The following is a 14,681-nucleotide window of genomic DNA, read 5'->3' on the forward strand; positions in this document are numbered from 1 at the left end:
AGTATTTGGGGTAGAGCTGCTGCTAAGGTTTAGCTCCAAGAACCAAGGAAAAGCAGGTAAACCTGGACACTTCACCCTCGTGCTGGAGACACAATGGGTTTGTTTTCAGATTTGCTATCAAGCTTATATTGCTTCCAGATGCAGATGGGCCATGGGAGGAGCGGGAGGGTGTGCAAACTGCATGGCAGTTTGAAAACTCAGTTTCAAAAACTCTGCCTGACCTGAGCTGCTTTCGCAAAAAGTCACCTTGGCTGCCTCTGTGTCCACAGCAAAGCTCAGCCACATACTGGATAAACTGCCCTAGGAGTTTACTTACATCTAGGGAAACCCACTTTCAGCTGAGTGCCTGGGATTCAGTACTGTACAGGCATAACATGGAGACCAGTGGTAATGTGGAGTCTTTGCCTTGGGGTGGCTACAGGAAACAGCTCCTGCATTTCTACCAGAAAAAAATCACCACAGAGCCACCAGAAAGGAGTCAAGATTATTATTAGTAGTAGTATTACCAGTATTATTAGTCCTGTGTTTGAGTCACTGTGCAAATGAAGCCCGGCATGAATAGCAAGGGCTTTGAAAACACAGATAAAGCCAAGAGTATCTGTGTGGAGAGATTATTGTATAGGTCCTGGTAACTCCTTATTTCCATTTTTTGTTTGGTTTAGGATTACCATGGCTTAAGAGAAGGAGCAGTAGCAAATTACACATTCTCTGCTTCACCTCTGACAGACACTTCCTCAGATTCAGATATTCCTCACCTTCAAGAAGCACAGAGAAAACCAGAAAAAATGTAAATCTATATAATAATTATACTTCTCACAGGTCTAATTTCTAAAATGTCAATATCTTGTAAATACCAAAATTATACATGAAAGTAAAAGTAAAATAATAATTTTTGATACTTTACTTCCAGTATCATTTTAGTTTACAAGGGTCATTTATCAACTAGTTTTCACTAGTAGTTACACAAAAAAGCTGCACATGAGATCTACATTTATAAAATACCTCCAAAAAAGCACATTCTAATACAGATTAAAAAACATGAGTTGATAAAACTGTAGTTACTCTAAACTACGATGGAAAGTGTGAAATTTATCAGGACTTGGCACTACTAGTAAATTTAATTGATAATACCTTTACAGATAATTTTGTGGATCACAATAATCTGTTGCGTCTGATAGATCCCAATAGCAAATCTTGTGATGATATTCCTGCACTGTCAAAGACAACTTCTTCCAACAGAGAACAGATAACAGATCTGATAAGCAGATTCTCTCAGTGGCAGTTTCTACCTGTTTTTCACCTGGGGACAGCTTTAGTTTTGCTCTTCTGGCATCCAGAGAGTGCTGGCCCTTTGCTGGCCCCGGCATTTCCTATATCACTGCCTTCTGGGCACCTTTGTCTTACTGGTCTCCTCTCCTTAGAGCCAAGTTTCTGGTCCTGCCTTGACAGAGGCCGTACCTCTCCCAGGGACATTTTGGTGATGACAAGCCCAAATCATCTTTGCCAGTAACATCCATATGGTATTTCTTCTCTAACACAGCTTAGGCTTGAAGCTGTGAGCAGAAAGCAGCACTTGCCTAACAAGTGCAAACAGAAACCTCAAACAACCTTTCGAAGGTATTTTATGAAGCAATTTGTTTTTACAAGAGAGCTGTTTAGCTCTGACTCTCCTATTTCCCATGTGGCTGCCTCATATTTCACCAGCTTCAAGTTGGGAGGCTCAACGCTGCTTGCACCTGTCTGTGGAAAGGTGCCCAAGAACCACCAACCCTTTAGAGAGCTTCATAGGTAACAAAAATTTCTGATCTATATGAAGTAAAAACACTGGAAGGGAAATGCTTATGAGGTAAATCTATTCGATTTAAAGAAAAAAGTTGTAAGTGCAGTGAAAAACTGAATGAGGACTTACTTAAAGGCAATGTGAATGAAGACCTTCACAAAGGCTTAAGAAGTGCTTTGTGCTAATGACTGTTTTCCTAAATAGACTCATGACTGAAAATTTGGCAGCTCATGGGATGCAGTTTGATTACGTATGAAAATGCTTTGCTGTGTGAGGGACTGCCAGAGCAGGGAATGGGATAATGCTCTCCATGTGTGCCTTTGTGATGGGCAGAGCTGAGGTTGAGAAAGTCCCTCCCACTAGAGCGGTGGCTACACACCACTAAAGGACACAGACATGACAGCTGGAAGGGCAGCCTGTTGTTAATCTACATCAGTTTCTGCACTGAGCTGAAGGGAATTTCTTCCTGTCCGTGGTTGCAGACCACCTGTACAGGTATGTCAGCAGCCTCTGTGACCAGGACATCAAATGGATGATTCATAGAGTCATAGTCATCATGTCTCTTCTCTACGTAATCCATTTTTCTCACAGGTAAGGAGAAAACCCACATAAGTGAATGAAATCTCCATGTACCAGCCCTGAGCAGTACAGCTGCTGGTTAAACCTTGCTTTCATTATAGAATTTAGGCAGACAGGTCTGACTTTTTTGACCTCAGAAATAAAATTAAAAGGGTTCTGCTTTGGCTTGTCATAAAGCTGCAGTGATCTGCCCATCTCAGTCCAAATCCTTGGCCAGCTCTGGCTCCAACTGCCAAGCTGTAGGATGGGAAAATGAGGAGGTCTAAGGTATAGGGAGGCCAGGCTACTGGTTGAAGCAGACACAAGCAATGACTTGAGGAAACAAGTGAAAAACTGCTCAATGTGTAAAGGTACGAAACCCTAAAGGAAATTTGGTGCTGGAGGACAAGAGTTTGGTACCTCTGGGGACCTGTTGTAGGGAGCAGCAGGGTGGATCCTTGTCCACCTGACTGATGGGGCTCTTTGGGGCTCTCTGCCATGGGGGTGCTGAATGTGCTCATGCCCAGCCTCGTGGCCTCTTAGGTTTTTTTGACTTTTATCTGTGTTAGCTTCAAACCAAAAGGTTTCTGCTTTTAGGTTGAGCATATTCCGCATGCAGGGTCTGCACACAGCAAAAACTGCCTGAACTAAGTGACCTGCCGTTGGTCACTAGGCATTTGGGGCGCTGCTGATTGAAACATGTTCTTACTCTGGGGCTGGTTTTGTCTGTAAACAGGCAAAGACAGGACAGGGAAGGAAAAGTCCATTAATGGCTGGATAGACAATATCATATCATATCCTATCACCCATATCTTTAAAATGAACTCCTGCAAAATTCTGGGCAGGGCTCTGAAACCAGGTACCATGCCAGCTCCTTCTGCAGGACCCAGGAGCATCCAAGCTGGGGTCAAACCCACTCTGCATGAAGAGTTTGGATTTCCCAGAAAACGCTGCTATTCCTACTAAGCCTTATAAAACTGGGGTTTTCAGTTTAGGCAGAAGAGGTTTTATAGTTGTGAACTGTAAAAAAATCTAATGTAGGACAGCATGCATTCAGAAAGGGCCATAAAGTAACAGTAACATGGTGTCAAGTGACGAGACACCCTAAGATGTTTGGCTTCCAAAGAGAGGGTAAATACAGAAAATGCCACAGTGGCTGCTCCAGGATACACAAGTGTAATGTAGTGTGCCACATTAATGATCATTAGTCTTGCAGATTTTGTAATTTTGATTTTGAAGAGTCCCGCACAACTTACACAATGGCTATTCAAAAGACAAAGCTTTATTTCTTTCTTACTCCTCTCTCAAGTAGGGAGAACCTGTGCTTATAAGAAATGTGTTGTCCCTGTGGTTCTTGACAAATCTCACTGTGGAAATGTCAAAATGCTTCTAAAGGTTTGTCCTTAACAGTCAAATGGGCACATAATCCCCTATCCACTCGATTATTTTAAATATACCAAGGAAATTGGATCAAAATATTTTAAATGTGTTGTACAATATTTTAAATGTGTTGTTTGACCTTTGACAATATATTATATTATTATCACATCTTAGGAATGCTAGCATTAATCCTGAGAAACACAGGGAGATTGTAAATTAATGGAAAATCAGATGGGACATTCATTTTAAGTTACTATTCCACCTAAAATATTGTATAATATGGTAAATCATTCTTAGATAAGCCATCATTCAATCTTGAAAGCTGAATGTCGGAGTGAAATATTCTCCATAGCTATGAAGTTCTCTGAACAGATGAAGAAACCCTGGTGAAAACTTAAGTGTGTCTTCAATGAAGATGTTAATTCACATCCTCAATGGACTGCTACATCCCTAATCTAAGGATGAAAAGTTTTAAAAATGTGTTTTCTGATATTAGAAATTACTTTTGTATGGTAAGTAAGGACTGGGGAGTTGCAGAATGACAAAGATGGGTGTGATGGAAAACTGAGAAAAAATGTGTTTACAATAAATCAAGAGACCACTCATACATATATACATATATATAAAATATGGGTGCCTGGTGCCTAGGGGAAGAAGCAATATTGGGAATGTTTTTAACAATGATCCCTCCTGTGAATAGGTCTGTCCTGAGGCAAACAGCTTTGGGACTTCTTCTGGTGACGTGTTCATGACAGGTGAGATAAGAAATCTTCTGGGGGCACATACAAACTCCTCAGCTGCCACTCTTCTTGCAAACAAGCAGAGACTATGTGGTATACAAAAAGCTGCAAGCTCAGCCAATGCAATTTGAGTAATTGCCACGATGAGGTCATTCAATAAATTCATGCGAGGAGCCCGCAATCAGTTTTTAAGTTCTCTGAAGGGTGAGAGAAATCAAAATCCCTGCCTCCTCTTGCTTATCATAGCACTTCTGCCTATATTTTCCTTGTCTGGAGCCAGTCAGCAGGCAGAAGGGAGGGGCAAGGTCAATTTAAAAGGTTTTGCAAGGAGCCTCTCCTTGCCTGAGGTGCTGGGAGATTGTACATGGCCACTTATCTGGAGCTGCCCACCCATGCAAAGGATGCCCATCCTGGGACTGGGGACCTGCTGGAGCTGAGGACCTCTCCTCATCCTTGTGCCTCTGGTCAGGCAGGTGACACCAGGAGATTGCTGAGAATCACAGTAGACTTTTTCATCAATCTCCTCTTCGGGTCAGGAAAATGCAGCAAATTCTTTGTGTAGTGTTTCTTGCCTTTTGAAATATTTCACTTAATGCAAGTATTTATCCCTGCCCCTCAGGAAATCATGTGAGTGATAGCAGAGAACAGGTAGAAGGAGATTTTTCTTAGCTATGGGAAAAAAATTACATACTACAAAAGTAAAAACTTCTGCCCAGTTTGTGGGTTTTTGTTTGTTTGTTTTTTTCTTTTGGCACTGAGTATTTATATCATGTCATGCAGGTGTCATCTTTAATGAGTGCTTGTAGATCTAGGAACTTAAGTAGCAATGAGTGGATTTGGAAATGAGGATTTACATTAATTCCTTAGAGCCTGTGAACAAGTTATTTTTATGGCAGTGCATGAGTACACAGCACTTTTGCAGGTAAAGAACCGCCCAAACTATTTTCCTGCAATGTTACCTAATGGACTTTCAGTAAGAGAGTAGGTTTAAGGATATACTGAATGTAAAAGTAGTCTGGAAATGTGCTGAAAATTTTAAGAAACTGATGTTCTTAAGAAAAAAAAGCAGATTTTTCCCTGAGATTGGAAACAAAATATGTTGAATTACAATTTGCCAACTCCATGAAACACTTTCCAGTCAGCATAAAAGTATCTTATTCTTGCTGTATTTTTGGGTCAGCTGCTGCTAACCAGCACATAACTTACATAAACAAATGTGATTGAGTTTGATTAACCCTTTCAGTCTTGATTTTTCTTATGACAAAGGACACTAGTAACCAAAGTAGGCTTTAAAAACCAAAGTGTGCCTTGTGGGGGGCCTCTTAGGGCACCAATGCTGTGATGGATGAGCTCTCTGAAGGAACACGTTAAGCTGCTAAGAGCAACTGGTTAGGACTAAATAGAAGGAATATTTTGGACACATGATACCTGCCACCACAATCAATCTCTTGTGTTAATACAATGAAAACATGGCCCAAACCCACTGCTTTCAAAGCTATTTAATTTCAAGGTTCCCACAGCAACTTCAAGGATTTTCGTGCTGTAACTGAGCCTCTCCTTTACCCTGCTGCTCTGACTTGAAGCCCTGCTCAGTGAATACCATGTAAAATGAAAAAAAGGATTATTTTTTTCTGAAAAAATCTCGTGTTACAGAGTTTTGTGTAATCACAGAGTATGTTGTTTCCTTCGCTCTCCACCAACTCTTCCAATTCAAAAGCGATGCTGATCACTCCTGCATGGTAGTTTTCCAGAGCTACATAATGCCTAGCATTTGGTCACCATCAGCCTGCTTCCCCATGCCACCCTGGGAGCTGCAGCATTCACACGTAGGAAGGAGTGGGATGGGGAAAGGGGCTGCAAAAAGGAAGACTTGTAAAACTTTAAAACTGGCTGTTTGGTTGTGTGCAGCCTTGGGGGGGAAAAATTGCTGCATTTTCTATGTGGTTTTTTTTGTTGTTGTTGTTGATTTAAGCAAACCAACCAAACACCCTTGGATTGGAAAAACTTGGAGAAGTGAAATCATAAAAAAAAAAATGGTGGGGTTGTAATGAAGTTTAAATGCAGGAGGTGGTCATGATTTTGAATCATGGTTCTGTTTGGAGTGCCATTTTCTGGATTCAGTCATCAAACAACTCTTTGGTGTCTTCAAGCCAAGAATCTGAAGTGATTTACTTTGTTATTAAGTAGCATGGCTGTGTATTTTGCCCAGGAGGTGGCACTGTCTGTAGTGTTTTGCATCCTCTCACCTCCCTGTCCTGTGCCAACAAGAGACGGATTGTTTGTGTGCAGGGCCAGCACACATTCCAGAGGTGATTCGTTTCCTCATGTCACCACTAAAATTGCTATTAATTTCAGGGAAAATAAGAACTTATTTCAAGATAGCCTCGTGTCTGAAAGTGAACGCTCAATCCTTAGGAAAGGGCAGATCAGCTCAGGCAACTTGTCAGTGACTCCCTTCGCCATTTTATTTCAGAAAACTAATGAAAGCAAGATCCAGACTGGAACACTTCACCAGTTGAGGGTTTAAAGTCTCCAGATTTGGAGAAGAGCAAACTTCTTAATGTGCTATTTACCAAATTACTGACTTCTGGTTTCAGTCTCTCCAAAGAACAGCGAGAGTTGCAGCGAAGTTTGCCATCGATGTTGGGTACTGCCACTTGGATTGTGCCTGCATGTACCAGAATGGGAGTCAGAGCAGGGATGCACTACCAGAAAAAATTGAGGAGGGGTTTGTGAGGCAAGAAGACCTCTTTATTGTCAGTAAGGTATGTCCTTGGATAACATGTCTCACATGAAGCCAGCTCTCAGAAGGAGACACAAGGTCCCAACCTGCAAAGTGTCAGGGGATGAATTCCTCTCTCTCACTGCAAAGCAACTCGTGGTTGGGGGGAAGGAATAGGTCAGCCCTTGAAAAACAAAAGGCTTGATTTGAGAGTGGTTTTTTTTTTATAGTCCATGTCCATTGTCAGCCATGGAGACAGGAACTGAGGCCGTGCTCTCGGTTGCCTCCAAGACAGGAAACAGAGCTATTGTATTCGTGGTCACTCCCGCTGTGCTGTTGGCCTCAGCCTGTTAACTCCTGTATGTTATGCTTTGTTTTGTTTTTTCCCCCGAACAACAATGGTAGGAAAAATAAAGTAACTTCTATCTGCTGGAACCTGGCAGATTGATTTTCACCAGGTTCACTTTTTTCTTTGTTTTAATTGTTGTAATAATTGTTGGAATGTTAGAGTATCCCATTCTCATTTTATTTAGTTGACGGTACTGAAATAAAATAAGGTGCACAAAAGTGGCACTCCCTCAAGATGAGAAGCTGTGCCATACTGTCTCTGTGCCTGTGCAGCATGTTTCCCTGCCAGGGATGCTCATCCACAGTGAGGGCAGGAGAGCAGTTCCCAGGCTTTGCATTACCCCTACAGCTGTGGTCCACCTTTCATAAGAGATCCTTGGTGAAGGAGGCATGTCAGAAAACACTTGCTGCCCTCCAGCTGGATTATTTGGATCTTCACCTGATGCACTGGCCCATGGGATTCAAGGTATTGTGACTTTAACTCCTGGGAGCCATCTGTCAGAGCTCTGCCCCTTTTGCCTTTGGGACCAGACATGCCTTTAGTCCTTTCTAATGAGGAGGGTCATTAAACCCCATTAGGACATAATGATAAACCTCTGCACTGAGTGACCAGGAGGAAGGGTGCTTAAACTAGGTCTTGTAGTACAAAAATCACCTTATTTTACCCTGCTCAGCATTTCTATGTCATGCATCAAATTACCATCTGGATCACATTCGTCTTAAAGCATAGGATTTAGCTGTCATTTGCTTATCCAGATCAAACAGCTGTGAATTATTTAGTTCCTATTTTTCTCTTCTCTCTGTACCCCCAGCTTAAATAAATCCTTGTTTCCCTATTGTGTCACATCTCTGGCCTTCCCCCAACCTGACTGAGGCACACAAAACCGTCTGCCCTTCCTCTGCCTGCAGGACAGATTCTCAAGAGGTAGATTTTCTTGAAGATTACTCTGTTGGTACAGATTACGGGTTTTGGCCACATCTCACCCCAACACAAACATAAGTCAGGATATCCAGCGTGTCTCAAGCTCCACTCATTTGCTCAATTTCTAAGTGATTTCCTTAACTACTTACAATTCTGCTTATCTTAAACTCACTTTTCTTTTGTGATGATAGGCAGGAGAGGAGCCATTTCCTGCAGACAAAAATGGCATGATCATTCCCAGCAATACAGATTTTCTGGATATGTGGGAGGTACATTCACTGACAGGCTGAAAAATTCTTGCTAGTTTGCAATAACAGCCTGAAAACTTTAAACTTTCCACTTTGGGAACTGTTCTGAGAGAATTTCCAGTATAAAGTATTTCAGATTGCTGATTTCTCTTAGCCTCCTTTTTTGTGCTACCTTGCCAAAATTTACATATTTTTATGTCTACTGCTTACTAAACTTGCTGGCTGGGCATGGCAAGAGGAAATCTTTGACAGTGTGTGTACCCTGCAGTGCCTTGAGCTGACGTGCTGTCACTTCAGTCCCCATTCCACTCTCTGAGCATTTTTTGGTGGCTTTAGTTGTAGCCATGCTCACCTCTAGTTGCACCTGAGCTGTCCAGACCCCAGAAAAGCCAACATGCCTGTGCCAATGGGCCCAGAGAACCCAAATTTCCTGCTCTAGAAGGCAGTGGAACTTGGCCAAAGTCCTTTGCTAAAGCTCTGTGTGCAACACAGGCACAAGCACAGGCTGCATGGGAGGCAGGGCTTGGGTGCAGGCTCAAATTCCTGCTTGGTTGATGCTTTGAGCTTCCTTTCCCCTCCACCCTCACCACGTGCTAGGTACAGAATCACAGGATATTCTGCATTAGAAGGGACCCACAAGGATCATTGAGTTTAACTCTTAAATGAATGGCCTATATAGAGGTCGAACCCTCAACCTTGGCATTATTAGCACCAGGCTCTAACCACCTGAGCTAATCTCAGGGTTGGTCAAAAGAAGAATCACAGCACATGTTGAGTTGGAAGGGATCCACAAGGATCATTGAGTCCAATTCCTGGCCCTGCACAGGACCATCCCCAAGAGTCACACCATGTGCCCAACAGTATTGTCCAAACTCTTCTTGAACCTGTCACGCTTGGTGCTGTGATCACTTCTCTGGGAAGCCTGTTCCAGTCCCTCACCAGTATCCACCCTCTGGGTGAAGAACCTTTTTCTAATGTCTAACCTAAACCTCCCCTGACACAACTTCAGGCCATTCCCTGAGGTCCTGTCACTGGTCACCACAGAGAAGAGATCAGTGTCTTCTCCTCCTGTCTTTCTCACAAGGAAGTTGTAACTGCAATGAGGTCTCCCCTCAGTCTCCTCTTCTCCAGCTGAACAGACCAAGTGATCTCAGCTGCTCCTCATATGGCTTCCCCTCAAGGCCCCTCACCATCTTTGTTGCCCTCCTTTAGATGCTCCCTAATAGCTTAATATCTTCCTGCGCACAGTATTCAAGGTGAGGTCACACCAGTGCAGAGCAGAAGGGGACAATCATCTCCCTTGACGGGCTGGTGATGCTGTGCCTGATGCCCCCCAGGACATGGTTGCCAGGGCACTGCTGACTCATATTCAACTTGCCATTGACCAGAGCCAGAAGAATTCACTGTTGCTTTTTCAAAACTTCTGTCAGATGAGCAGTAAGGTACATTTTTATTGCTCATTTGAAGGAGAAAATTGGGCATTTCAGGCTCTTACTTATGACAGAAACTTCAAATACAAATGATTTCTGCTTTGGAAGAGAGATATTTTCTGCCCTTGAAGGCTGGTAGTAGATTATTTTCTCCCGTTTCTGTTCTGCTGGAGGTGCCAATCTAATTAGGGCTGTCTGGTTGTTTCATTGTTCATTAGTGTGAAAGAAAATAGGCAGTGGGGGGGGGAACACACGCTGCTTATACCATAATGCCACTGCTGAATGGTACATCGTCCTTGGGAAATTAATGAGTGTTGATGGTCAGGTATCCATCCTGTTCTAGCTATCCCAGAACAGCTCCTTGTCGAGCTGCACTGTTCCAAATGATGAGCTTTTAATTATGGGATAATTATTTTGTTAGCTGAGGAATTATCCTAAAAGAATCTCTTTTATCTATAAGAAGAAGGTCTGCCTGGGGATGATATTTCAAAATAGTCATATTCTACTGAAATATTAATAGTGTAGTAGTTGTTCACCTTAAATAATGCTGCTGTTTATCTGTATGATGACACAAGATGTGAGAGCTTGAGTCTGACCAGAGCCCCACTGTTCATGTACTGCACTAATGGCACAGCACAAGAGGACCCCAGTCATGATAATTTTTACCACTGAAGTCTTTGTGCAGGCATTTTTTCCACATTAAGAAAAAAAGAAGTAGGTAGTCTGATTCTGTAGTGTTTCTAGGCTAAGGAAGAGCTGGTGGATGTGGAGATAGTGAAGGCTATTGAAGTCTCCAACTTCAACTGCAAACAGACAGACTGGCTCCTGAGAAAACCAGGCCTAAGACACAAACCTGCAAATAATCAGGTAAATTGTTCTCCAACTCCTCAGTAGTGACATCATACCTGTCTGGGGTGCTGCACTGTTGATGGAACAACTCCAGCAGTAAAATATACCTTCTCTGTTAAGGCTGTGCTTTTTCATACCTATGTGGGAATACACCTGTATTTGGCTAAATTGTAAAGTAACAAGAAGCACAGAACGTGCTGTGCCTGTCCTTGTGCAGGAAGCCACAGTCACACAAGCCTGTGGCAATCCTGGGGTGACAGTGCAACCTTTGCCTTTCTTCTGACTGCAAGCACTGAGCTCTGCAATAGAGAACATGGTAGGGCTTACCTTTCTCCTCTCCTACAGCTCCTAAGGAAAAAGGTTGTGTGAATAGAAAGGTCATCATGGGATGACATGACAGTTGGGTGCTTCAGCCGGATGTGCACAACTGGACCTTGGAGCCCATTGATATGGGGCCTGTGAGAGGTCATGAAAAATGAGGTGGGCAGCTAGAAAGAGAAATTAACGTGTAAAGATTGGGCCTTGTTGGAGGCAGGGCTGGGAAGAAGGGGAACCAATCTGAAAACCTGGCTAACTCCCTTAAAAACCCCATAGCAGCAAAAAGAATCACCTTTTCAAAGCTGATGTGGGGCTTGGAATGTCACTATAGTGATGCTAAACCTTGGAGTACCTTCTGCTTCTGAGAGGTGAAACTTTAACTTTTTTTTTTTTTGGTAGATTGAGAGTCACCCGTCTTCCTCAGGAAGAGCTGATTAAGTTTTGCCAATCCAAAGGGATCTCTGTCACTGCATTTGTGCCCTTGGAGCCCCCCCACCGGCCGTGGTTGTGAATGTTTTGTGAGATTTCTTCCCTCGAGGTAGATTGGAGTCAATGCACTAAACCATTCTTAGGATGTGTATGAACCCTCACAGAGTAAAACTAATGTAATTAGAAAAAGATTTACTACTCAATTAAAAATCTCACATACAGAAACTTTTCTCACACTTACTGTGATATTCCATCACTAACTGCTGTTACTGCGGTTTCATATTTAGAAGGATCAACTGGTCGATGAAAGCAGTGAAGAGAATTCTTAATTGAGCTTGGGTGGGCTTACTAAACATATAAGAGAACTTCCGAACTAAAAAAAACCCACAACAAAACCACCAAAAAACCAAAACAGCAGATGCTTACAAAAATAATATCTTTACAGTCCTGCTGAGATTAAGGGATTAGGTTTTTCAATAGATGACCTGAAGAAATTTTGCTTTTACTCCAGTCTTCATGGCTTTCTCTAACCTTGGACAGGGTGTTTAGCAGAGCAGCTGTACTTGTGAAGGACAAGATGAAATTTTGGGGATTGAGATCAAAGAAATTCCCAGGCTGGACTGAAAGGACCTGTTTTACTAGAAACTACAAATCTCTTCTCATGTGCGCACTAGTTATAAAAGGAAAAGAATGAAGGCAGGGACTGAAGGAACAAAAAGATGGTAAATTAAAGTGTGCAAGATGATGCTTTTTTACCATTTCAATAATATTCTTATGCTTGAGGGAGAAGACAGTGGGCATCTGACTGCTGAAGTCTGCTTTTTATTTTCACAGGTCCAAACCTGAACATATTTCCCTTTTTGATGATCCTCAAATCAAGGAAATCACACTCAAGTACAACAAAACCCCAGCTCAGGCTAATGCTGGTCACAGTATTTTCCCTGGTGACATGCAGTTTTCCCACTTGGGCTAAAGTAACTATTTACACACGTATCATGGAAAGCTGAGCTCCAGCTGTGTCTCGTACACATTTTAATGCTTTAAAAAATATTCTCTCTGCATTAATTTTAATGATGAACAAAAGATTACCAATGGCTCTGGGGGCTTTAATGGGTACACTGGCCACTTCTCTACACAACATCCCTGCCAATCCTGAACTCTTGCTCAATGCACTCCCATGTTGTCACCGCAGCTTCAGAGACTGATAAGGATTTAACAAGCTCATGTAGTAATTAGGAAGGGTTTATTATAGTGCTTCTCCTATGTAAGCCATCTCTGACTACCTGTTCCATGTAGCCACACAGGCACATACGGTTTTCAGCTTTCAGAACACAGGCAGCACTTCTCATGTGTAATTCCCTGTCTGTTCTCACACATGCTTATCCAGCTTCAGATTTAAAGAAACATGCATATAATTCCCAAAGCTATCAACATAAGCATATTGAAGAAAATTTTAAGGTAAAAGGTACCTTACAGAATCATTAATGGTGTTAAAACTTTATACATGAAAAGAACCTACTCTGCCAGTGGCACAAAGTATCCCCTTCATAGTCAGAACTGGCAAAACCTTTTGTCTGTCAGTAACCTAACCAAGTAGGTTACTTCCTTATGAATGCAAAAAAATTACTTTAAAAGGAGCCAAGTCTTCTTCGTTAGAACACAGTGAGATGATGCAATTAGACACCACCAGCACTGTAACTTATGACATTTATTCATTGCTCTCCACAAATGTGCCTATTGTACACTTCCTAGGGCTTCAAACTGGTTTTGGTATTTTTTCTGCAAATGATCTTACTTGTCTCTTTGCAAACTGAAGTAACCCGACTGTTTGGGAGCTTTATTCAGGTGTTTGACTTTGAATTGACCAAAGAGGAGATGGAAATTGTCCTTGCTTTCAAGATAATGCATCTGTGCATTAAGCAAGTATCTCCTCCTCCTCCAGGCTTTAGCAAGATTGGATTATCACTGGATATCCTCTAAACAGATAGTATTTGATAGCCCCACTGGAAAATAAAAGGAGAGGGAACCTTTACCTCATCACATCCATATCTGCTGGAATCCAGCAGTTGGGTTTATTAGAGCATTGCCCATCCTGTACAGCTTGGTAACACTGGAATTTCTGCAGGCACATTGTATGTTAAGGCATCTTGTACTGGATGCATACCAAACTGCTATCTGAAAATCAAAATGAGCTGGAAATTCCAAAATAAATAAGTGGCAATACTTTTTTTCTGTTTTCTTTGGCTCCTTTACATAAGGGACAGTCAGTGTAAATAAACTCCATTTTAAGAATGAGAGTTGTGTTTTTGAAGTGAAGAGCTGTGCCTATGTACTCATGCCAATGTTATTTAGGTAGTATCTAGATAACAGAATGGTTAGATACAGACTTACCAAGATGTGCAATTTATTCTGTTTTCCTGGGTTACCCACTTACCTAACAGCATACTTAGGCTTGGGAGTTCACAAGAGAGCTGTTTAGTATCTCAGGGAAGTTTGGCAATTCAGCTAAGCAAAAGATACTTTATCCTTTGAGAACGAGGTCACTGATACATGTGAAGGTTACCAAGCACTCACTTCCACTGCCCTGTGTACACTAAGCAGACGTGTGTTACTGTAGTTCACAGTTTTAGTTTCTAGATGCAAAAATCACAAGGACTATTCCTTTTTTGGAAGATTAAAATAGACACCATCTTCAGATCCTCCATGGGTTGGGGCTGTATATTGTTGTTTTAAGCAATTTGCAATATTTTGTGTATTAACTCATGATAGAAGTGGAATATGTAGTATAAGATGGGAGAAGGTAGCTCACAGGCATTCTGAAAAGTAATCTTTGAGCCTGGATGCATTTGCTTCCCTTATTATCAACCATAGTTATATCAGTCCTTTATCTGTATCTTTGCTCTGCTCTTGTAACACAAGTCTCAGTTGCAGCAGAATGTATATTCTCTTATCATTTA

The 14,681-nt window shown here is 42.0% G+C and overlaps 1 pseudogene; it reads left to right on the forward strand.

The window, feature by feature from the left end:
- Positions 1-4,822: 4,822 nt before the first annotated feature.
- LOC113975556 lies at positions 4,823-14,407 on the forward strand (annotated as a pseudogene).
- The last annotated feature ends 274 nt before the right edge of the window (positions 14,408-14,681 follow it).

The sequence above is a fragment of the Neopelma chrysocephalum genome, unplaced genomic scaffold (genome assembly GCF_003984885.1).
Source record: "Neopelma chrysocephalum unplaced genomic scaffold, ASM398488v2 Primary Assembly neopelma1_139, whole genome shotgun sequence".
Classification (NCBI taxonomy): Eukaryota; Metazoa; Chordata; class Aves; order Passeriformes; family Pipridae; genus Neopelma; species Neopelma chrysocephalum.